Here is a 25,219-nt window from a genome sequence, read left to right on the forward strand (position 1 = left end):
TCAGCGGTGGATGCCAGATGTTCAGCTATTTCAATTTGAGTTGTGAATGATTGCTTAACGTCTTCCAGCTGATCAAACTTAGATGCATTTTCCTGAATGAGTTCCTCAATTTTTTCCAGCATACCTTTAAAGGCTACCTCAAAGTGGTTATATACACGTTTCTCCAAGTCTTTCTTATCCACAGCTTCTCATTTGTCTTAAGCATACTATTTATATTTTTCTTTATATCTTTCTTGAGCTCATTTATGTCACGAGCAGTGGCCGTGGCCATTGTAGTGATCACTACCTTCAGTTCGGACAGATCGTTTTGACCTTTGTTCTCCGCAGGTGAAGCGGCAACCCCCATTACAGCCAATGCTCCCGGCTCGCAAGGAGTAGATGACAGTTTCAAGTGATCTACTGGAATCTACGAGCTATTGTGACCTGCATCACTTGCATATTCAGTCCCATTTTCGCTCTCGACTGGAGACGATGTAGCGGAGCGGGGTCCTGGGAGGTCTGTGCTTTTTCCTGCCTGTTCCAGATCAGTCTCTGAAAGGCCGTACCTTGAACTTGGACTTGATGTCTGTCTAGGCTTGGATGCAGCTTTAGGTTTCTTTTCTGTTTCTTTCTGAGCCCCTTTCTTGTTGCTCATGTTTATCTATGCTTGCATATACTTTAATAGAAACTCCTCATGTTGGGTGAATTCAGGATACCTCGGGATCATAAGAAATAACAGAAAAAATAACACAGCTGCTCCGCTTCAGACGTCCATCTCCCGTAACAGACGAGACCAACCTTGCTCCAGTTTAGAGTCATAGGGAGCTGGTGTCTGTGGCAGCAGTCTTGGACAAAAAGTGAAAAGCATGGCCGGTGTGTTAGTCCAGTCCACACCTTCAGTCACTCTCAGAGGCCCAAAACAGAGTTACCAGTAAGCCAAAACTATATGCTTTCAGATGAGGAAAAAACAAATTTCTGGAGAACACCTGTGAAGACAATGGGAGAATGAGCAAACATAATGAAAGATTTATGAGATGTGTGAAAATGTGAGGTGGTAGTTTTAACCAGTGCACCTCAATAGGTTAACTAAGTTCTGAAAATGATCCTCATTCTTATTAAGGAGGCCCATTCGCACAGCCTCGTAGTTACAGGGATCCGAGATTAACATGTCCGATACTCTATTGCAGAAGTCTAGGCAAAAAAAGGGAAGAAATAGAAGACTCTTGATTTACCTCATAATCAAGAGCTTATCAGTTTTCTGGGTGTATTGCTGCATAAATGTGCCCAGTTTCTAACTGACATTATGTCCAGGCCTGATACTCCAGGAATAGACTCTGACTGCCTATGGCTCTGTAATGGAAAACACAGGTTCACAAGCTAAATGGACAGATTTACTTTTACATTACTCGGGAGCCTAGGCTGTTTTCTTATTTAAAGGTCACACTTTGTTTTATATTTTATCTTTCGCTGACCATACTATGTTGTACTATATGGATCTTTACTAAGTAATAAGAAAGAAATATAAGTACAAAAAAGTCTAAGTACCCATGCGTCTGAATTTGAATAGGCAAATTTGGCAAATTACAAAAGGATACACAGGCCATGAAATAGAATAGACATAGAAACTGCAAAAAAACTGAACACAATAAGCTCCTGTCTATGACAAAATTGAATTCTACAAGTTACATCCATCAATAACTTGCAGCTCCTGATTGCTATTCATCCTAATAGAAAACACTTAGTTACTTCTAAAGTCAAGATGTAATTCCAAAGGCCTCAAGCAATTAAGTAATGGCTCATATACACTCTACATTCAATATTAAATAAGGTTTAAACAGACTAGAGGGACAAAATGTAGTGTCCTAACAGCAGTGGACACCTTATAATTCAGCTACTGAAAAACCTGCTGTCAAAATTACAAAATCCTCCACAAAACTCTGCTTTAACTTTCAAGGCTTTTATCACCAGTACCTCAGACAGTCACTACATATCTTATATAAAACTCGGATACATATAACAACCTCTCATTGCCAGGGGCATCATGCATAACACTGTGCATAGAATTCACACTATAACATGGCATATAGACAAAAGCGGAAATGTGCGTATGCACAAAAAAAATCCAGATGCATAAATCTGTGCAAACGCCAACTTCCACATTCTTCCGTTACATAAATCCCGGTCAGCGTGAAAAGTAACACACGTGCACTCGCCTGTTGCCCCACCCCAACTTCTTCCAGAATTATGCCTCTTTGAATATCCATCCATCCATTATCCAACCCGCTAAATCCTAACTACAGGGTCATGGGGGTCTGCTGGAGCCAATCCCAGCCAACACAGGGCGCTAGGCAGGAAACAAACCCTGGGCAGGACGCCAGCCCACCGCAGGCCTCTTTGAATATGCAAATCAATATAAATAGCCCTTAAGCTCAGCGTTCTGTGAAAAGGCAATGGCAAAAGCACCTTAGAAGAATTTTAGCAAATACCAAATAGAAGAAAGGAAAAACGTACTATTTGTTGGTTTAAACAGTGGTATAAACAAGAAAAAGAAAGTTGATCGAGTGGCATAGAGTGTTGGAGAAACTGGAAAGCTCAAGTTCACAAAATCATACAGTGCCTGAAATAAAAAAGAAGTTGTCAGATATCAAAGTCGACATGAAAATGCGAGTCGTAGCCCACCATCTGAGTGTCATATGAAAGCTTATTAGGGTACAGAGAAAAAAAATTGGCACACAGTGGGGAAAAAAGCACAAAATGTCAACTTTAATTATGAAATTTCCACTTTAATCATGTAGTTTATTTTGTCATTAAAGTAGAGTATCATAAACGTTATCTTAAAATCGTTTAATTTACTAGTTTCTCAAATCCCATCGTAACTAAAGTAGCACGTTAAATGCTTTGTTTTGTATTTGATCTTCAATGAGTTCTATGTGTGTGAATCAGTACGTGCTTCTTAAACAGGCTTTCTCTTCCTCTGAAAGAACACAGAATCCATTACATTCGTGATATTATAGCTCTCTGAATAATTAAAATACTGAGATGTATAGTTGATATCATTTTCATGATGATAGGAGTTAAAGCATGTTATTAAACATGGGAACATGGTGGCGCAGTGATTGTTCACGCAAGATGTTTGCTGTTCCGTACGCGACCTTCGATGAAATAATTTATTGCAGCAGTGCTGTCCCTATACAAAATTACTAGCCTCCAATTCCTGTCCTTCCTTTTCTTTCTCCAAGTAACCAATCACCACACAATCAGCTCTGTAATAGACATTAAGCCATCTGCACGTTTAGAATGCCAATTCTTCAAAACGTTTAAGGAACACTGAAATATCTTCATAGTACATGTTTAATTATTCCATCCATCTATCCTTCCAGGGTCGCGCCATCCACTAGCACTGTGGCACCGTGTCCTCACATGTTTAATTATTAACTATACAGATTATTTAACACTAGAAACACCAGAACCTATGAGAAAACCCGTAAATCCGGACCACCTTAAATCCTTTCTCACCTCTCCGTCAGCGTCTGTTGTCCTGTAAATGTGTCGATAAGCAACAAGCAGCCTGGTATCCCATCCCCCATCCACCGCTGCAGTTTAATTCACAAAGAAGTTTGTCAGTGCTCAGTGTTTATCTTCGAGTGAAGTGCTGGAGCTTTATAAGGTAAAAAAGTAGCCTACATCATCATTTGGAATACATACATTTCATGTGTGTTTCATGTCAACAACAACCTATGTAAAAACGTCTTTAACACAGAAATGTTTTTCATGTTTTAGTAATAATTGATAAAATGTAGACATGAAATGTATGTATGTATGAAATGTGTGAAGCCTGAAATACAAATATGAAATAAACACTTTCACAAAAGGTACAAGTATAACAAAACAACTGCGCTTTTATTCAAGAATATAACCAAAGAAAAAAGAAAGCAGGTTATGGTATTGATACGACAGCTTGCGTGGTGCAATGCTAGGAAATGCTGACTCCCAATCAAGAGCTTCTGGGTTCGGTGCTGACAGCTTCTCAAGTTTATCATTTTGAGTAGAGAGCTGCTGTAATTGTTAATTGTAAGCGGTGCTGTTTCTTTGAAGGACAGGTGATTGGCAGGATGACGCCGGACCTCGTCCTGTATCCAATCGGTGCCATCTTTCACCTTTACACCTGGTGCAGCTGCATTGTTCTTATATGCGAGTGCACGTTTCTTGCGGGGAGGGTCTCTGTTCTCTTTCTCCGATCTGAGTTCACCTCTGTTATAGCTTATCTTTGTTTGAAAACAGCAGTGTCAGATCGGGGCGAGCGTGAACGCGACTGAGAGCATAAAACTGAATTAAAAAATGCTAACTTTTACAAGTACCATACATTCACACCGGCTGTTACAGACTCAAATCAAATGTATGCTTTTATTGTATAATAGTAACAATAAGAACATCTCACTACTCGAAACATTTATTTTGGGACATGTTAAGACTAGAACCCAGGACCTTCTGAATAGGATTCGGCAGCTCTAACTGCAAGAAGTCAGGATGACCAGCAACACTAACCTGATTTCTTTTTCATCAGTTATAGTCTTGGAAAAAAAGTGCATTTGTTCTGTTATAATTTTGTCTTCTGTGAAAGGGCTTATTTGATAATTGGACATCAGTCTTCACACATTATACACTTCATGTCTACATTTTGTCGTTAATACTAAAACATGGAAAAGTTTGTCTTTTAGGTATGTGTTCAACATTTCCTGTCATCCTACACTTACATAGATCTTTGTTGACATGGAACACACGTGAAATGCATGTGTTCCGAATAAGGATATTTTTTTTAGCCTGGGTACCTGACTCACTGATAAACAAGGCTTCAGTTGGCAGACATTTTTGCAGTTTCTCTGGCAGTGTTTTTGGAATAGCAGGCTGCTTGGGACTATCAACACATTTACAACATAAAAGACGCTGAATGGAGATGTGCAAGTGGATTTAAGGTGGGCCGGATTAATGAGTTTTCTCGTAAGCTTTAGTAATCCTAGTAATCCTAGTGTTAAATTAATTTAAAGTTTTATCTGTGTAATATAATAAACATATTTTGCTACATTTCATCTTAAAAAAGATATCGTCATTATATGTAAATACGCGCTTTATAAAGTGGCTCAGGTTGTGAAATATTATACAGTGAGGTAATTGTACTTATAAGTACAACGCTTTTTACTAGGAGCACTTGATTGACTGATTGAGTGCATTCATAGTTCTTGGGATGAAACTGTTTCTGAACCACGAGCAAAAGCTCTGAAGCGTTTGCCATATGAGAGCAGTTCAATAAACAGCATGGTTGAGGCAGCGTGTGCTAGAAGCTGTATACCGATAATTCTCTTTCCAGGCAGGTGCTGTAGAACTGTGATTCCCAACTCAGATACAGTGATATAAATACTTCGAGTGGTGCAGTGAGAGTAATATGGAAAAAGATGATCCGCTGTGGCAACCCCTAACGGAAGCAGCTGAAAGAAGAAGAAGGTGCAGTGAGAGTAACAACACTAAAGCAGCTATTGTATTTAGAATACTTTGACCATTCTGTGGACCATTATATTGTTACAGGTTAATTACAATCAGATGCATTAAACTAATAAAAAATTTGTGGTTAGTTTCAGTGTACAGTATTTATAAAGCCGTGTCAGGGATGTGGATCTAAAAAAAGAAAGGGAAACCACACTGGAACAGTAGCACTGCTTTGACGCTGGATTCCACCAGTTAGCAAAACCAAGCGGAGAACTTGCATACGCCACGGTTGGAGCTACCATGAAAATGTGCGTGGCTTTATGCCAAGTTTAGGTTTTATAAATCGTGATTTGAGCGTGGAAACATTCGTATGCAACATTTTTGGGCGTACACACCATTTATACATGAGGCCTCAGGTTTCTTAAAATTGTCGATTAACATTCATTTAGTCTTCTGTTTCCTATTCTGTAGAACTCTCTGCCAAAATGCATGTGTTTTACAGTAACTTTTCCATCAAGAGAGTATTAAAAACCAACCTGTCAAATGTTGCTTTGGAGAGCTATTTTCCCAGAATTAATTCTTAGAAATGGACTTTGCTGTGTACAGGTTTCCTAGCTTCATTCAATTTCTTTGTTTCTACAGCACAATGTTCTCAGCTCTTCACCATGTTTAATCCATGCTTTAATGTCTATCAATTCTATTTTCTTTTAATTTTAATGAAGAAAATAATTAATTTAAAGAAAATAACATTCCATACAATCAAGTCAAACTTAACAAACCAGAATTCAACCCCAAGCCGAAAGAAAGAGAGGAGAGCCAGCAACAGCAAATCATTAAAATCATCAAAGAAGGGAGAATGTCCTTTTACCTGATATACTATAAATGTGTATTTTAAAATTTTATTAAGTAGATGTTGTCATACTTTAAAAAGTTTTGAACAGATCCTCTAAGTGAGAATTTGATATTCTTCAATTTCATATAGTATAGAAACATTAGTTACCCACTTACTTACAGCAGGTGATTTGGGATTCTTCCAGTTGAGCAAGAGAAGTCTATGTGCTAATAGTGTAATATAGGCAATTACAATCAATTTGTTCTTCTCCACTTTAAGCCTATCTAGAAGTACACCAAATTTGGTCTCTTCCGATGCGAGAGATGGACATCTGAAGTGGAGCTCCACTAGCAGCAGTGTTATTTTTCATATTATTTGCTTATTATCCGGAGATATCCTGTATTTATTTAACCCAAGAGGGACTGCTACAGTATATGTAAGCATATATAAACATGGCCAACAAAAAAGGGGGTCTGAAAGAATCGAAAACTAAAGCTACATCCAAGCTAAGATCAGCAAGCCCTAGTTCAAGATACGGCCTTTCAGAGACAGACCTGGATCAGATGGGCGAAAGTACAGACTCCTCGGGACCACGGTAACCAACTACATCGTCGCCAGCTGAGAGCGAAAAGGGGAGCAAAGGTACAATTGTGAGTGCAGATCTCGATAGCTCGCCAATCAGAGAAGATCGCCTGAAACTAGAAAAGGCCTTGCAGTCTGCGGCTTCAATTACTCCACGCGAGCTGGGAGCAGCTGGGACACCGGCTACAGTAGAGCCTGCCGCTTCACATGCGGTACAAGAAAGCACAATTGAAATGCCTGAGCTGAAGGTGATGTTCGCTGAGCTCATGCAAGATATAAAGAAAAGCGAGAAGGCTAATGAGAAAGCAAGGGTAAAGGTAAATGAAAAACTGAGACAGGAGTTGAAACAGGAAAATGAATGGCTGTGACAGAAATTGCAACTTGAGCTGCGACAACTGCTGAGTAAAATTGAGGAGCACATTCAGGAAAACTCGGTTAAACTGAGCATGCTTACTGATCAATTGGAGGATCTCAAGGAGACATTCATGACTCGGATTGAAATAGCCGAAAACTTAGCAGCCAGTGCCAAGAAGAAAGCAGCAAATGGCAGCTCCGAATGCAAAAAACTCGGAGACAGACTGGCTGCTTTGGAAGATGGAAGCAGAAGGTATAATGTCAGAATTGAAGGTCTCCCTTAGAATCGAGAAAGTCCAAACCCTGTGAAATTCACAGCTGAACTTTTTTCTAAAATAATCGGGGACGACTTTAATGCAGAATCTGAGATAGCATCGGCTTACCGCATTTGCGGATCAAACACCGTTAGACACAGATCTTTTATAATTCGCTTTGAAAGATTATCATTTAAGCTAGAGGTGATGGCACTCCTCAGAGACAAGCAAGATATTATATATGAAAATAACCACATTTGTATCTTCCCTGACTTCTCCCCAGCAACAGCGGTTATGGCAAGCCAGCGTCAAATAAAGCATCTTGTATCCGGCCAAACTGAAAGTGGAATAGCAGGGTCAATTCTATGTCTTTGCTAGCAAGGAAGAAGCAGAAAAGGAATTAAGAAAGCTGATCCCGGGACTATTCTGATATATAATAGTGAGTCATGGCCGTTAATGATATAGCAAGGATCAATAACCTACTCTGATCTACTTGTTTAAAACACAGGGTTTTACCACTATATATTCTCATTATTACTTAGTATTACTAGGGCGCTATCTGTTTATGTTTTATTGTGCTTAATTACTTTTTCTTTTTTTCTTTTTTTTCTTTCTTTGTTTTTATTAGCTAATTATTTCATCTCTACCCTAAACGAGACTGCTCAACATCATACCCTTGGTTTATTGTTATTGCTATTATTGCATTAAGACTTATTATGCTTATTCTGGACACATTTTTAACACCAGGGTTTATTATCTGGGTGTATTATCTTAATGAACTAAGATTGCTGAAGACTATATATATATATTTTAAGTGCAAAATTAAAAAATTTTTTTAAGACTATATTGGTAATAGATATCTCTATCTTTTAATCCTAAAACGCCGCTGCGTGGGGGCTTGTTTTGCTTTGGACGTGCTCTGTCTCTGGGTATGTCAGAGGACTGGGACTGTGTGATGTGGGTTCTAGCCTCACTTGGGGAGGCAAAAAGGTAGGGTGGGGGGTTAAGGGGGGAGAGAAGAAGAGCAGGCTTGATCTATACCTAATCTATCCTCTTAATCTTTACAATTATAACTACCAACGTAATAATAAGCTGCATGGCAACAACTCTAGGGGAAATAGGAAATTAAGACCGAAGCTGTCTCACTTCCAGTTAAGACTATAAAATGACATCAAAAACTAAGAATCAATGTCTCCATGATGGGACAGTTAACTTCGTGAGCTGGAATGTTAAAGGCCTGAATCACAAATTAAAGAGGAAGAAAGTACTCTATCACCTAACACGTCTAAACGCTAAAATAGTATTTTTACAGGAGACCCACTTACTAAGCAAGGATCAGTTCCAGCTGCAAAAAGACTGGACTGGCCAAATGTTCCATTCTAGTTATACAAAGAAAACTAGAGGTGTGGGAATTCTCATACATAGAACAGTACCATTTGTAGCATCAGATGTAGTATTGGATCCTGAAGGGAGATATGTAATGGTCATGGGAGACTTATCTAACTGTAAAATGATTTTGATAAATGTTTATGCACCTAATGTTGATGATAAGGAATTTATACTTTTTTAAGTATTTAAAAAAAATTTAATTAAATTTAATTTATTTGCATCCATTCCCAATCTGAACACTCATAAAATTATAATGGCTGGGGACTTTAATTGTGTTCTAAATCCACTTTTAGATAGGACCTCTTCCACAGGTGGAATGGCATCTAACACCGCAAAGATAATTACAAAGTTTATAACTGATCACAACTTATCAGACCCCTGGAGGTTTTTAAACCCAAATTCAAGAACACACTCTTTCTACTCAACAGTACATCATTGCTACTCACGGATTGATTACTTCTTTATAGACAATAACTTCTTGCCTATGATTAAATTTTGCAAATACGATGCTATTGTTATTTCTGACCATGCACCTATGGTCTTGGAGCTAAAATTATTAAGCCCCATACACTCACCCCGCAGATGGCGCCTCAACCCGCTTCTATTAGCTGACGGGAATTGTACGAAATTTATATCCAAACAAATCAAATTCTTTCTAGAGACATATACATCCCCCAAGATCTCTGCAGGAATACTCTCAAGGCCTTCTTAAGAGGGCAGATTATCTCATATCTTTCCCACAGAAATAAATCTGAAGCCAAGAAAGTAGCAGAGATAAAAATCGAAATTACTAGAATAGATGAAGAACACGCCAGACTACCAAGCGTGACTCTACATAGGAAAAGGCAGACTCTACATTCAGAATTAAACCTCTTGACAACTAAAGAAACTGAAAAACTAATATATAAATCCAGACATCATTACTATGAACATGGAGAGAAAGCTAGCAAGCTTTTAGCTCAACAATTTCACAAGCAAGAAGTGCACAACGCAATCTCAGTAATCACTAACGCGAATGGAGATAAAATCATCGACCACAAAAATATAATGCACACTTTCAGAGACTACTACAAAATCCCTATATACTACTGAGTTTAAAGAAAAAATACACAATCTAATGCATTTCTGGTGTCATGCACGCGTGAGGAAGAAAAGACGCACCGCCGCCGTGAGCCTCCCTCCTACAGCTTCTCGCACTACGCTACTTCCGCCCTTCCTCCGTCCACTGCTCATGACGTCATCATTCCCATCTTCCACCACGGTTCCTTCCAGGCATTCCTCCACTTCCGGCCCTTCCTCCATAAATGTCCGTCGACGCCATCTTTTGGTTGTCATGCACCGGGAATATACTTGTTCATGTACATTGACCTGTTTTGTTTATATTGTGGATCAATTTTCAGTGTACGGGGCCGGAAACCCCAAACCTTTATGTTGTCCTGATTCATCTTTTACACTGGATACATTACAGATACAACAAATAGACACTTTTAGTGCGGAGGAACTTGATAAACCTCTGGCATTATCAGAATTATACAAGAAATTCTCCGCTCAGCTAGCTCCCCTCCTATTAGCAACATTTACAGAAGCTAGAGATAACCAATCTCTTCCTCAAACCTTTCGCCAAGCACTAATCACCGTTTTTCAGAACAAAATAAAGACTTATTACAATGTGCATCATACAGACCAATTTCACTTCTGAATAACGACGTTAAAATACTCTCTAAAATCATAGCTAGAAGGATAGAGAAAGTACTCCCTTTGGTAATATCACAAGACCAAACTGGATTTATTAGGGGCCGACACTTATCTTCAAATCTTCGACACCTGTTTAATGTAATATACTCACCAACTAAATCAAACACCCCAGAAATATTATTATCATTGGATGCAGAAAAAGCATTCAACATGATTGAATGGAAATACCTTTTACTACATTGGAGAAGTTTGGGTTTGGCCCGAACATTTGTGCATGGATTAAATTACTGTATACTAACCCAGAAGCTTCAGTTTGCATCAACAACATTTGCTCAGACTACTTTAAACTAGAACGTGGTACTAGACAAGGATGCCCCTTGTCACCTCTGCTGTTTGCAATTGCCATTGAACCACTGGAAATACATTGTCAAAATACTGATCAGATAAAGGGGATTAACAGAGAAGGACTGGAACAGAAAATCTCATTATATGCAGATGATATGGTACTGTATATATCAGGCCCAGAAAATTCTGTACCTGCAGTCTTAACAGCACTCACAGAATTTCAAAAGTTCTCTGGTCTCAGAATTAATCTGAATAAAAGTGTACTCTTTCCAGTGAATTCTCAAGCATATAATATTAGATTAGATACCCTACCTTTTATCATTGCAGAACAGTTTAAATACCTAGGGTAAACATCACAAGTAAACATAAAGCTCTATATCAACAAAATTTAGCGTCTGCATGGAAAAAATTAAACAAGACTTGCACAGATGGTCAATCCTTCATCTCACACTAGCTGGAAGAATTAACACTGTTAAGATGAATATTCTTTCTAAGCTCCTTTTTTATTTCAAAACATCCAATATACATTAATAAATCATTCTTTAGGCAATTAGATTCAACAATAACCTCATTTATTTGGAATTCAAAACATCCACGCATCAAAAGAGCGACCCTACAAAGACAAAAGGCGGCATGGCTCTACCTAACTTCCAGTTTTATTACTGGGCAGCAAATATACAGGTGATAAGAACCTGGACACAAATAGAAGAACATACACAGGCTTGGTCCGCAATAGAAGTAAAATCCTGCAGTACTTCTTTGTATTCCTTGCTCTGTGCTCCAATAAACACACGTTATCCTCAATATACAAATAACCCAATTGTGCTCCACTCAGAATCTGGAACCAATGTAGAAAGCATTTTAAGACGGAGAAGCTTTTATCTGTGGCACCTCTGCAAGAGAACCACCTCTTTCAACCTTCGCAAACATATGCAGTTTTTAATATCTGGAAATATTTTGGAATTAACTTGCTTAGTTATCTTTATATAGATGTCTTTGCATCCTATGAACAATTACATTCCAAATTTAACATTCCAGCTACACATTTCTTTCACTATCTTCAAATCAGGAACTTTGTTAAACAGAACCTTCCAGATTTTCCTCATCTTGCACCCTCATCCATGCTGGAAAAAATATTGCTCAATCTCAAGGACTTAGACACCATCTCTACAATATATAAAATCATTTTACAATCCCTCCCTTTCAAAGATCCAAGAGGACACTGGGAAAAAGATCTCTCAATTAATATATCAGAGTGGAAAGTAGCAATACAGAGAATTCACTCGAGCTCCATATGCGCAAAGCATACAATTATACAACTCAAAATTATATATCGAGCACATCTGTCTCTACTAAAACTCTCCAAAATGTTTCCAGGGCATGATCCAACCTGCGAACGCTGCAGCCAAGTCCCAGCCTCACTGGGTCACATGTTCTGGGCCTGCACCAAATTAACATTATTCTGGACAAAAATTTTTAATTATCCTTTCAGACAGACTTGGACTCACAATCCCTCCTAACCCATTAACAACTGTGTTTGGGGTTCTTCCAGAGGGGTTTAAAGTGGAGAAAAACAAACAAATTGTGATTGCATTCACTACACTTTTGGCATGCAGACTTATTCTGATAAACTGGAAGAACCCAAACTCTCCTCTTTTAAGTCAGTGGGAAACTGATGTGTTTGAAATTGGAAAAAATCAAATACTCAGTTAGAGGATCCATACAGACTTTTTTCAAAACATGGCAGGATCTAATCAGTATTATTTCAAAATAAGCTCATAAAGCACAGAGAATTTATTAATTTAGGTATGTTTACAAGCCTTAAATTTCACTCCGTTTGGCTTGCTCTCTCTCTCAGGGGTGGGGATTGATCGGTTCTTAACTTAATTTTTCTTTTTGTAAAAACTTGATTGCTTTGTTTGGATTGCAATGAAATTAATAAAGTATAAAAAAAGAAAGAAATACAACTGTTAATGAGTGATAGACTTTTAAAGATTTTGGTCCAGAATGTTAATTTGGTGCACACTCAAAACATGTGGCCCAGTGAGGCTGGAGCTCAATTGCAACTTTGGCAGGTTGGATCTTGTCCTGAAAACATTTTGGCCATTTTTAAAAAAAAGACAGATGTGCTCAATAAAAGAAGTTGAATAATTGTATGCTTTGTGCATATAGAGCTAGAATGAATTTCGTGTATGGATGCCTTCCACTTCTTTTATGAAATGTTGAGTAAAAGATCCTTTTCCAGCTGTACTCTGGGATCTTTGAAAGGAAGGGGCTTTAAAATGGTTTTATATACAGCGGTACCTAGGTATATGTCTTTATTCCGTTCCAGATCCTTTGACTTATACCAATCAGGACGTATACCAAACAGTTTTTTTCCTTAAGATATAAAGGGAAAATGATTAATCCGTTCCCATGAAAAAAAATCTTATTGTCATTGGCATATTATACATTGATGGGGTTGTATAAAATAATTTAAACAGTGCTTGATACTAAAATGCATAAATACAAAAGCAATTAGATGAGATAAATGAAAATTTAACCTCACTTCACTTTTTAATAATGTCTTTGTTTTTCACAATAGTAGATACCGTCATACGGTATACAGCAGCCATGTTCCAAATACGCATGCCAACTTCATACTTTTCAACAATCAATTCAAATTTACGTGAAAAACACAAAATCAAGTGAAAATTCACATAAAGTTATAGCGCGGGTTGTTCACTGAATGCTAGTAACTGCCGTACTGACGCTCGTGGGCAGTCGTGGCTTTGTCTCGAGGGAGATAAACAAGGGTAGTGTAGTGTTCTCTAGACTGAACTAGCGACACACTCACAATAACGTTTCGAATGCTGTTTATTTTGAACCATATACATGTGATTCTCAATTTTTTTATTTTTAATAAATTTGCAAAAATCTCAAGTAATCTTTTTTCACGTTGTCATTATGCGGTGTTGTATGTAGAATTCTGAGGAAAAAAATTAATTTAATCCATTTTGGAATAAGCTGTACCATAAGAAAATATGGAAAAAGTGATGCACTGTGAATACTTTCTGGATGCACTGTATTTGTGTCTATATCCAGGATTTTACAGCTTGTATGTTTCCCGCCCAGTAATAAAATTGAAAGTTAAGTAGAGCCATGCCATCTGTTTTCAATTCCAAATAAATGAGGTTAATTGAATCTATATTTTTTTAATGACTTGTTAATGGATATGGGGATTCATTGAAACAGAAAAAGAATTGAGCCTAATTTCTTAAATAATTATTTCTTAATGTATATGAAGATACTCTGAAATAGGAAAAGAAACTTGGGAAGGATGTTTATCTAGATAGTACTGATTGTGAGATAGAGGATAGACCATTTTTTCACATCTTGTTTAATTTTTTCCATGTTGATAGCAAATACATCTTTATACCTACTTGTGACGTTTACCCCTAGATATTTAAGTTGATCTGCTAAAATAAATGGGAAGATGTTCTGTCTAATATTGTGTGCTAGATATTTCACTGGAAAAGGCACACTTTTATTCAAACGAAGTCCAGATATCTTTTGAAATTCTACTAGCCTCCTTAAGGTCGACATGGTATGGAAGTTTGAGTCAGATATATACAGTGCCATATCATCTGCATATAGTGATTTTTTTCTGTTTAAGTCCTTCTCTGGTAATCCCCTTTATATCCGATGCATTTCTAAAGTGAATGACAAATGGCTCAATGGCGATTGCAAAAAGCAAAGGTGATACGTGGTATCATTTTCAAGTACCATGTTCTAGTTTGAAATAAAGTTGTTAATACAAACAGACTTCTAGACTGGTATCAGGTAGATTTATCCATGCACATATATTTGCAACAAAACAAAATTTATGTAATGTGGTGAATAGGTAGTTACATTCAATCATGTCAGATGATTTTTCTGCATCCAAAGATAATAAGATCTCTGGTGTGTTATATTTTATAGGTGAGTATATTACATTAAACAAATGTCAACGATTAGAAGCCAAGAGTCTGCATTTAATAAATCAGGTTTGGTCCTGTGATATTACAGAAGGAAGCAGTTCCTTAATCATTCTAGATAGAATTTTGGAGAGTATCTTAACATCATTATTTAGAAGTGAAATTGGCCTGTATGATGCACATTGTAATAAGTCCTTATTTTTCTTTGGAAAGATGGTAATTAATGCTTCACTAAAAGTTTGAGGTAGAATTTTGTTGCCTCTAGCTTCTATAAACATTGCTAATATCTTATTTGAAATTTTTATATAAAATTCCGTTGGGTAGCCATCAGCTTTCGACATTTTGAAGTGAGTTTATAACATCCAGTAATTCTGGGAGAGTTAGAGGTTTATCCAGTTCCTCTGCACTATGAGTATCTAGCACCACTTTAAGGCAGGTGGCATTTGTAAATGCATCAAAACACTCATTTAGTTGTGTCTTATCTTCTTAAAACTGAGTAGAATGTACAGACTTATAGTACTTTCTAAATGTGTGGGTTATATTTTTATGGTCAATGACTTTATCTCCATATGTGTTGGTAATTACTGTATTTGCATTGCAAACCTCCTGCTTCTGGATTTGTTGTGTGTTCACAGTAATGATGTCCTGATTTAGTGATTAGCTGTTCTGTTTTTTTTGTTGTAAAGTGGCTAAATTCTGATTGCAAAACATGTCTGTTTCTATAAAGTGCCTCATTTGGAGACCTGACGTATTTTTGGTCTGTCCTGATAATTTCGCTGATTAACTCTGACGCCTTCTTGGTTTCCAATTTAATTATTTGGGAAAGATATGAAATAATATGTCCTCTTAAAGAAGCCTTCAGAGTTACCCAGAGTAATTCCATCAGAGACCTCTGAGGATGCATTTGTCTCTAAAAAAATAATCAATTTGTTTGTTGATGAATTCTGTAAAGTCCTCATCAGCTAAAGATGTTTGTTATGAGATGAGTGTGCAAGGCGCAGTGATTTAGGATCCATAATCAGAGCGGTATGGTTGGAGATAACAATAGCATTGCTACTTCCAAGATTTGATAGTGGTCAATAAGTTATTATCTATAACTTATTAATCAATTTTTGAATAACTATGATGTACTGATGAGAAGAAGGAATATGCTCTTAAGTTTGGATTTTGAAATTACCTTGTGTCTGATAAGTTATAATCCATTACAAACTGTGTGATTATTTTTTCAGTATTAGATGTTACAGCCAATGTAGTTGAAGACCTATCCAGGCACCTCATGTATAAAGGGTGTGTATGCACAAAAATGTTGCGTACTGCCGTTTCCACGCTCAAATCGCGATGTATAAAACCTAAACTTGGCATAAAGCCACACACATTTCATTGTAACTCAAACCCTGGCGTACGCAAGTTCTCCACTTGGTTTTGCAAACTGGCAGCACATAGCATCAAAGCAGTGCTTTTGTTCCAGTGTGGTTTCCCTTTGTTTTTTAGATCCACAACCCTGATGTGGCTTTATCAAATACACTGAAATTAACCGCATATTGTTTATTAGTTTAAGGCATCTGATTGTAATTAACTCGTAACAATATAATGGCCCACAGAATGGCCAAACTGTTCCAAATACCATAGCTGCTTTAGCGTTGTTGCTGTCACTGCACCTTCTTCTTCTTCGTCTTTCAGCTGCTCCTGTTAGGGGTTGCCACAGCGGATCTTCTTTTTCCATAGTACTCTCACTGCATCACTCAGAGTATTTATCTCACCATATCTGAGTGTGGAATCACAGCTCTACAGCAACTGAAAGTGAATTATCGGTATATAGCATCAAGCACATGCTGCCTCAGCCATGCTGCCTGTTTGAACTGCTCGCATACGGCAAACGCTTCAAAGCCTTTCCTGTACGGAACTCAAGGTTCAGAAACAGTTTCATCCCAAGAACTATAAACGCACTCATCAGTCCATCAAGTGCTCCCTGTAGAATAGTTTGTACTTATTAGTACAATTACCTCACTGTAAACACTGTAAATAGTTATAATATTGCACAACCTGAGCCACTTTACAAAGTGTGTATTTACGTATGATGATGATATTTTTAAGATGAAATGCAGCAAAATATGTTTATTACTTTATACAGATAAAATGTTAACATCATTTATATAATCTACAGTATATTGCTAATAATTAAACATGTGAGAACACAGTGTCACAGCGTTAGCTAGTTCAGGGATTGTTCCTGCCGCGCACTGTATTCTTGCTGGGGCTGGCACGACACTGGAAGGACAGATGGATAGAATAATTAAACATGTATTACAAAGATATTTCAATATTCCTTAAAAGTTTTGAAGAATTGGCGTTCTAAGCTTACAGATGGCTTAACATCTATAACAGAGCTGATTGTGTGGCGATTGGTTACTTGGAGAAAGAAAAGGAACGACAGGAATTGGAGGTTAGTACATTTGAAAGAAACTGTACTGCTGCAATAAATTATTTCATCAAAGGTCGCACACGGCACAGCACGCATCTTACATGAGGCAGGAACAATCTCTGGACAGGGCGCCGGCTTTTTACTATCACTTTGCCACCTTATTCCCATGTTTAATAACATGCTTAACATCTCAGTATTGTAATTATTCAGAGAGCTATAATATCACAAATGTAATGGATTCTGTGTCCTGTCGGAGGAAGAGAAAGCCCGTTTAAGAAGCATGTAGTGATTCACACACATAGAGCACTGTGATGGACAGCCGGGTCTCATGCCCGGCCCGACACCCCTGCTGCATATGTTCCGGGGGAGCCACCATGGACAAAACAATACCTCCCCCAGGATGCTTGGTGGCAGCCTCCCTGGCGATGTTCGTTTCCCAGTCTCCCACGTGGCTCCATGGGATATGGAGTCCTCCACAGACTGGTTGGGAGATGGGGTGGCTGCTGGGGGGTGCTGCCAAGACTCAACAACCCGGCTGGACAAGTCATCAGCCCCACCCAGAGGTGCAATTGGGACCAGGTGGTCAAGCACCTGGAACACTTCCGGGTGGGCTATAAAACGGGCCAGACGCCACCTCTAGGGGGCCAGAATCGGGAGGAAGAGGACGAGTTTGCCTGAGAGGAGTGGTGGTGCAAGGTGGAGAGTTGTTGGTGTTTTTGTCTGTTAGTGTTTTTGGGACTGTGTTGGGCCTGTGGGACACGGGGAAGACGTGCCCCACGGCTGAAGAAAAATAAAAAGACTGTTGATTTTACACGTGCCTCTGCGTCAGTCTGTGCCGGGTCAGGCGCTATATAGTTCCCTTATCACAGCACATAGAAAAACATATACAAAACAAAGAATGTGCTAATCTAGTTACCATGGTATTTAAGAAACTAGTAAATTAAATGATTTAAAGATGAAGTTTATGATGTACTTTAATGACAAACTAAACTACCTGATTAAAGTGGAAATTTCAAGATTAAAGTTAGCATTTCAAGCTTTTTTCTCACTGTGTCCCTATTTTTTTTTCTTTTCTCTGTACCTTAATAAGCTTTAATATGACACTCAGATAGTGGGCTACAACTTGTCTTTTCATAGCGACTTTGATATCTGACAACTTCTTTTTTATTTTGGGCACTGTGTGACTTTGTGAACTTGAGCTTTCGAGTTTCTCCGACACTCTATGTCACTCGATCAACTTCCTTTTATTGTTTACTAGCAAAATACCCGCGCTTCGCAGCGGGGAAGTAGTGTGTTAAAGAGGTAATGAAAAAGAAAAGGAAACATTTTAATAATAACGTAACATGATTGACGTGAGTGTTGCTGTCATATATATATATATATATATATATATATATACATATATATATACACACACACACACAAACATATATATATACATATGTATATATGTGTGTGTGTGTGTGTATATATATATATATATATACACACACACATTTATATATACATATACATATATACACATATATATACATATATATATATTAGGGGTGGGACTCGATTAAAAAATTAATCAAATTAATTAGAGGCTTTGTAATTAATTAATCTTGTTTCATCGCATAAAATCACACACGTAAATTTGCCCCAAAGCGCAATTGTTTTTTTTGATTTAAAAGGGTTTTAGTGGGCGACAGAATCAAATAATAGACATAGACATGAATATTGTAAACTCAAGCTCTTTTAATTTCTGAAAAAAAAAAAAATGCATTTAACCTGCATTTCAATTCAAATCAGAATCATCTTCTGTGGCTAAAATAGGGCAGACTTAAAAATAAAGTGGTATTCTAAGTACTTTAAGTACATGTTCAGAATGGTATTGTCTTTAAATAATAATAAGAAAAATTTCAACATAAAATGCAGTTTTTCATCTTAACAAAATAAGGCAGAAACATAAAAGTTAATTTGACCAGCTTCACCTTTGTGTTATGCAAACTGCTTTTTGCACAGCTTTTATCAAGGCTTCCGTCGGGTAGTCTTTTGAAATAAAATTTTTCCTCCAATCAGTCCTAGTAACGCGCTTTCTTCCGACTCTTACATTTTTGTAGCTCTGATGTGTGCATCAATGTAATCGGTGTACCAGGAAATCATGCATTGAGAGAAGTTCCCCTTTGCTTGGAATGAAAAGTGTGATTAAATGCGTAATTTTTTTTAAGCGTTATGCAGCACATGCATCGAAGCTTCTCAGCTGTGCTTGTGCTAAGAAAAGGAAACATTTTAAAAATAACGTAACATGATTGTCAATGTAAACTTTTGTAAGTAGTGCCTGGAGGATTGAGAGTGTGGAGAAACTCTAGAGACAGTGTGTGTATTAACTTGTGGATTTTTCTGTGAGTATTTGGTGGCAGCGTCACAAAGTTGCTTCCGCAAGACTGCGTTAGCTGTGGAGCTCAGCTCAGAGCGAAATGAGGTGAATGGGAGGGGAGATGATGACGTCACTCCCCCACCCACCTCAACTGTCAGTCCCCCCACAAACACAGTCTCTCGGAATTTGCATAAGCACAGCCCTTCACCAGCAATTTTAACTTAGTTTCAAAGTGATCAAAGCTCTCATTTATACCCTGCGTCCTCTCATTAAACTTGTATCCCGCATTAGTCGTGGGCATGACAAACGCCAGCGGCAGCCTGTCTATGAACTTAATTTAAACTTTAGGTTTACACCGTGCTTTGTTTCCGAAGTAGCTGAAGTCATGAATATGCTTGCATGCGTCACTCGCTCGCTTCTTATTGTTTCGCTGCCTTCTCAATTGTATAATGCATGTTTTCTTCAGCGCTTTTTGGAGCTCTTCCTTGTTTTCTATGTACTGCACTCACAGTCAGTTCACGTGATTACGCGGGAGGTGTGATGATGTCACACGAAACTCCGCCCCCCACGGCCATCGAGCTGAACTCCATTACAGTATATGGAGAAAAATACACGTAGAATTTCAAAATGAAACCTCCCCAACTTTTGTAAGTAAGCTGTAAGGAATGAGCCTGCCAAATTTTAGCCTTCCACCTACACGGGAAGTTGGAGAATTAGTGATGAGTGAGTGAGTCAGTCAGTCAGTCAGTCAGTCAGTGAGTCAGTGAGAGCTTTGCCTTTTATTAGTATAGATACCACTGTTTAAACCAACAAATAGTATGTTTTTCCTTTCCTCCACTTGGTATTCGCTGAAATTCTTCTGTTTTCCCCCCTGCTAATTCCTTTTCACAGAACACTGAGCTTAAGGGCTATTTATATTGATTTGCATATTCAATGAGGCGTAATTCTGGGAGGAGTTTGGGTGGGGCAGCAGGCGCATGCACGTGCATTACTTTTCATGCTGACCGGTATTTATGGAGTGGAAGAATGTGGAAGTTGGCATTCACACAGATTTATGCATCTGGATTTTTTTGTGCATACGAACATTTCCACTTTTGTCCTTACGCCATGTTTTAGTGTGAATTCTACACATGCCGTTATGCATGAGGCCCCAGGTCTGGATTTAAAACACAATTAAAGTCTCCAGCCATAATAATTTTATGAGTGTTCTTATTAGGAATAGATTCAAATACATTTTGGATGAAATTTTATCATCCATCCATTATCCAACCAGCTATATCCTAATTAAAGTGTCACGGGAATCTGCTGGAGCCAATCCCAGGGTGCAAGGCAGGAAACAAACCCTGGGCAGGGCGCCAGCCCACCGCAGGGCACACACACATACACAGACCAAGGACACACTATGGAAAATTTAGAATTGCCAATGCACCTAACCTGCATGTCTTTGGACTGTGGGAGGAAACCCATGCAGACACAGGGAGAAGATGCCAACTCCACACATGGACCCAAGAAGCAAACCCGGGTCTCCTAACTGCGAGGCAGCAGCGCTACCCACTGTGCCACCCCTCATAGGGTCATAGATATTTATCAAAATTACTTTAGATTTAAATAAATTACCCATCATCATTAAATACTGCCCTACCGGATCAGATGCTATGTGTGTACTACGTTTGTGGTTGTTTTATATATTATGATTTACAAACCTCTAGTTTTCTTTGTATAACTGGAGTGAAAGACTTGGCCAATCCAACTTCTTTGCAACCAACACTAGTCCTTACTTATTAAGTGAGTCTCCTGTTAAGATACTAAATTGGCATTTAGACCTATTAGATGAGAAAATAGTTTTTTTACTCTTTAGATCATGATTGAGACCTATGACATTCCAGCTCACATCGTTCACTGTTTAGACAGAGACACTGCTACTGAACTTTTGAGGACATTTTGTAATCATAAGCAAAGGTAATATGTTGTTTCCTACAATAGTTTTAAATTTGGTATCAAATAAATTTGTATTATGCTGCCCACTTACAGGTGAAGTAAGTTACTCTCTTCCCAGTCCCCGCAAATTCCCTCCCCAAGTGAGGCAAGACAACACTTCTTGAAGCCCCAGTCCTCTGACATACCTAGAGACAGAGCATGTCCAAAACAAAACAAACCCCATGCAGTGGTTTAAAAATGATTAAAACTGAGATATCTTATGATAGTACCGTCCAAATACAATAAACCCAGGTTATGATGTTAAACAATCACCTTATCCCTCTTATGTTATTGTCAGTTTTGCTCAAATTATGTTGTATTTTGAATCTATCAATTCTTGTTAGATTTTTTTTTAAGGTTAACATCAAGTGTATTGCTTAAACATTCTATTTATTTAACTGTGGATATCAAAACCTTTTTTAACCTTCAGCATTAGAATTAAATTTTTTCACTCAATTAATTACAATACTTTTTTTCCTAAAATATCAATTAAAGGCGAAAAGGACACATTGGTAAATTTGTTAATAATCCCATGCATCCCTTTATGACTCTGCTATTTTTTAAACTTATATATCTAGCAGAATAACATGCCATGCAGCACATACTGTATAAGCTAGTTCGAAAAACACGTAAGTGACTCCAGTTTCTTCCAATGTTCTCAGATTTCAGTAACATAGCTTCAGGATGAGATGAAATGAGAATTTGCAGTATTAATCTGTGAACATACTTGTACAGGATATTTGTGTTGCTATTAAATCATTATAGGTCAAAACTTGTAAAAAATGTTGAACCTTGAAGAATTCAGACTATAGTGGAGGCAAACAGAGGTCCTACCTTGTACTAGATAATTGTACCTACTAAAGCAGCTACTGATAATCTGATATGTTGTTCTAATTTACTTTGCTGTCTAACTTACCTTAAGGTGGTGTATGCTGTTAATGTATAAAAAGAACATTAATTCAGTGAAAAGGCAGTTAAATACATTAATGAATGGATGGATGAACAGTTAATTTCTCTGACATTGGATACACTCAGATCCCTGTATTTATGAATCAAAGGTTGCATAAATATTATGGTAGTGATGAGTAATTCTATGTGCAATCCTAATTATTATGATTTGTACATCAAGCCTCATCATTATACTCTGGCATACTGTTGCTAGAGCCACAAAACAAAATACTGTACTTGTCCATTATCTATTTATTTGTATAAATCAATAGATAGATGTGAATTGTGCCCTTATAAATATAAACAACTATGCTAATGAAACCATATGCCATTATACAACATCTTGCACTCATCACACTTAATTCCATTTTTCTCATCAGTTCATTACCACATTAGAAAAATCTAGATGAGAACAGTTTATTTAGCCCAAAAAACAAGAACTGCTGAACACAGCAGATAATACAGAAACCTTTTTCATATTATGCCAATAATGATGTGAAGTAAGTAGTGAATGAAGACTTTAGTCTAAATATCAAATAAACACGTGTTTCTTTATTCAAGAATATAATCACTAGCGCGGAGAATTGCTTGTGTAGTAAAGTGACTGTAGTTGCAAGTAGAAGTCCCTTTTTACTTGTGGTGCTAAACAGAGTTGTGTCACTGGGTCCAAAGACAGTACTAACAAAAAGGCATCACCATGGTACATTCTCACAGTTTTGACTACTGTTAAAATTTAATTTTGCATCGTTTTGTATAATTCTTTGATCTACATTTAAGCATACATGTACCTCATATAGAAATAGATTTACTGTAGTTTTAGATACTCGCAAATATACTGTATGTATATATATTATATATAGTCATGTGCATGCGCATGAAAGGGAGACAGCTTAAGGACTCAGGTGATGGTAATAATATAAAAAAAGTGCAAAGTGCTACAAATGGGCAAAAGGAGCATCAATTATAAATACAAAATGGGAGACACAATCATAAAGGAAGCAACCTCTGAAAAGGATTTAGGGGTATATGTTGACACAACATTTTCATCAACTAAGCAATGTACAGAAACAATTAAAAAGACAAATGCAATTTTCGGTTATCATGAAAACTGTTGAATTGAATTTGAGGGATATTATGCTCAAACTATATAATTCACTAATAAGATCGCATCAGGAGTACTGTGTGCAGTTCTGGGACCTCATGTATAAATGGTACGTATGCCCATTTCCACGCTCACATGGCAGTGTATAAAAACTAAACTTGGCGTAAACCCACACACTTTCTCATATCAGCTCAAACCATAGTTAAATTCATTAAAATTAAAAGAAAATAGAATTGATAGACATTAAAGCATGGATTAAACATGGTGAAGAGCTGAGAACATTGTGCTGTAGAAACAAAGAAATTGAATGAAGCTAGGAAACCTGTACACAGCAAAGTCCATTTCTAAGAATTAATTCTGGGAAAATAGCTCTCCAAAGCAACATTTGACAGGTTGGTTTTTAATACTCTCTTGATGGAAAAGTTACTGTAAAACACATGCATTTTGGCAGAGAGTTCTACAGAATAGGAAACAGAAGACTAAATGAATGTTAATCGACAATTTTAAGAAACCTGAGGCCTCATGTATAAATGGTGTGTACGCCCAAAAATGTTGCATACGAATGTTTCCACGCTCAAATCACGATTTATAAAACCTAAACTTGGCATAAAGCCACGCACATTTTCATGGTAGCTCCAACCGTGGCGTATGCAAGTTCTCCGCTTGGTTTTGCTAACTGGTGGCACCCAGCATCAAAGCAGTGCTACTGTTCCAGTGTGGTTTCCCTTTCTTTTTTAGATCTACATCCCTGACACGGCTTTATAAATACACTGAAACTAACCACAAATTGTTTATTAGTTTAATGCATCTGATTGTAATTAACCTGTAACAATATAATGGTCCACAGAATGGTCAAACTATTCTAAATACCATAGCTGCTTTAGTGTTGTTACTCTCACTGCACCTTCTTCTTCTTCTTCTTTCAGCTGCTCCTGTTAGGGGTTGCCCCACCTGATCATCTTTTTCCATATTACTCTCACTGCACCACTCGGAGTATTTATATCACTGTATCTGAGTGGGGAATCACAGCTCTACAGCAGCTGCCTGGAAAGAGAATTATTGGTATAAAACATCTAGCACATGCTGCCTCAGCCATGCTGTCTATTGAACTGCTGTCATACGGCAAACGCTTCAGATCTTTTCCTGGCAGTTCAGAAACATTTTCATCCCAAGAACTATAAATGCATTCAATAAGTCCATCAACTGCTTCTTGTAGAACACTTTGTACTTATAAGTACAATTACCTCACTGTAAACTTGCGATACAGTTATAATATTGCACAACCTGGGCCACTTTATAAGCCATATTTACATATGATGACTATATCATTTTTAAGATGAAATGCAGCAAAATATGTTTATCTATACTAATAAAAGGCAAAGCCCTCACTCACTCACTCACTCACTCACTCACTCTTTCACTCACTCACTCATCACTAATTCTCCAACTTCCTGTGTAGGTAGAAGGCTGAAATTTGGCAGGCTCATTCCTTACAGCTTACTTACAAAAGTTGGGCAGGTTTCATTTCGAAATTCTATGCC

Source organism: Polypterus senegalus, chromosome 3 (genome assembly GCF_016835505.1).
Source record: "Polypterus senegalus isolate Bchr_013 chromosome 3, ASM1683550v1, whole genome shotgun sequence".
NCBI classification, from domain to species: Eukaryota; Metazoa; Chordata; class Cladistia; order Polypteriformes; family Polypteridae; genus Polypterus; species Polypterus senegalus.